We start from the raw sequence: 1983 nt of genomic DNA, 5'->3' as shown, positions 1-1983 counted from the left end.
CACGATTTTTTAACAGCAAGTAAATTGGTTAATAAATGCAGTATCTCAAGTGCCAATTAAAACAGCTGACAGTAAATCGCAGAAAGGCGACAATTATACACAATCTTACGATCGTAACGTGATTCAAAACGTGCGTTTGCACACCACGGTGACTACCTTGCTTAATTGGTTAACGATTACAGTTATTAAGATGGCACTTATAAGGTATTTTGCTTAGGCCAACAAAGCTTACTGCCACTAGAATCATAAAAAAAATATAACATTATTTAAAAAGTAATAAAAAAAACAGACGTGTATACACACGGTGGCCCTAAATTCAAATCACCGTTATTTCATAGGTAAGCAAATTACACTTGAAATCGATATTGATGAAAGTTACTGCTCATTCGTAATGCAGATTCGTAAAAAGAATGAACAAATAAAAACTTGTGTACATCTATCATTTGCAAAATTTATTTCAAACATCATAGATCGAGACTTCCTGCCAGAACTAAACGAATCATAAGCTGCGTAATAACCTTTAATATAAAGTTTTTACACTAAATATGTATACCAGTAGCTGATCTTTTGGTTCTTAATACAAATGTGGAAAATTAATAAACAAAACAAATCTTTAACCTGCGAGCCGAAAAAATCTATCTAAAATTTTGGTATGACTTCCTGATTATGTCATTAGTGAATGACAGCATTTATAATAAAGTTGAAATTCTTTTAATTTTTTTTAGATGGCGCCTAATTTTTTTTTTACGAGAACTCTTAAGGGGTCAGGTACATTGGGGCATCGCGAATACACTGAAAAAATTAAGGTCTTAAAGACACTTAATAATGTCAATTACTACACGAGTAAATAAATTACTTAAAATTGTTGCTGCAGTTATTGACGACCTCCTTGTCGAGTGGCTTGCTCATTGATTTTCACATTCATCATCATCATTCAGCCATACGACGCCCACTGCTGGGCACAGGCCTCCCCCAACGATCTCCACGACGATCGGTCCTGCGCTGCCCGCATCCATCGACCCGCGACCTCCACCACCTAACATTTCTGAACTGTCTCGGATCTGAGTGTTTATAGTGTAGTATTTGTATTGTACTATAGGTATAGATATAGGAAATATGTTACGTTAAAATCTAATAAAATTTATATTTGTTTTTCAGTGTGTATATACTCTTTCAAATTCACCTCTGTTATCCGCCATTTTGGATTTATCTATGAACATCTCTTAACGTCTACCTCCTCAAGTACCGCATCGGACAATTATACCGTTACTAATAATAATAATGTGCGAGACCACCACACTAATTACTCGGTAGTAGAGTAGAAAATTCCCTGTACTTTGACTATACTCAAACTGGAAGCAGTTTAAAAACATCATTTTTCAAATTGAAACGCCTGCTCCGTATCATCTGCGGTGGCCCGTGTGGAAGTGTTTAAACCGACTTCGCATTCAGATAGGACGCTGCTCTGACAAGATGTGTAAATGGAGTTTCGAGGATGCTAGCATAACGCGATGTGACTGCGATGCACTAGCATTTAGTGGCAATAGATCTTCTTGTGAAAGAGCTCGTCCAGGGAAGTACCATCTCACCTATTTCTGCCGCCGAGCAGTAATGTGAGCATTACTGTGTTCCGGTTTGAAAGGGTAAGGGTACTGGTGAAATTACAGGCACATGGGACTTGTTAACTTATGTCTCAGGGTGACGGGCGCAGTGGCAGTGACCCTCAGATCTGGGGCGGATCTGACGGCGGACTATGGCATAAACCCTCGCCTCGCCTGAGGGGAGACCGGTACCCAGCAGTGGAACGTATTGAAAAGGTTGTAAACCGCAAATAGGGAGCAAAAGTAATAGATTAGTCGGTCCAAGAATTTATTGTATAAGTTAAGGCGAAAGAGAAAAGGAAGGTTGTAACAGAAAAAGGTATAACTTATAAAAATACTTTAAATACTAAAAAATCGTGAGACAAACGTTAAAATTGGTATG

The sequence above is a fragment of the Hyposmocoma kahamanoa genome, unplaced genomic scaffold (genome assembly GCF_003589595.1).
Source record: "Hyposmocoma kahamanoa isolate Upper Pololo Valley unplaced genomic scaffold, ASM358959v1 170, whole genome shotgun sequence".
In the NCBI taxonomy this organism is placed as follows: domain Eukaryota; kingdom Metazoa; phylum Arthropoda; class Insecta; order Lepidoptera; family Cosmopterigidae; genus Hyposmocoma; species Hyposmocoma kahamanoa.
The sequence above is the reverse complement of the archived record's forward strand: the minus strand, read 5'-3'. Positions refer to the sequence as shown.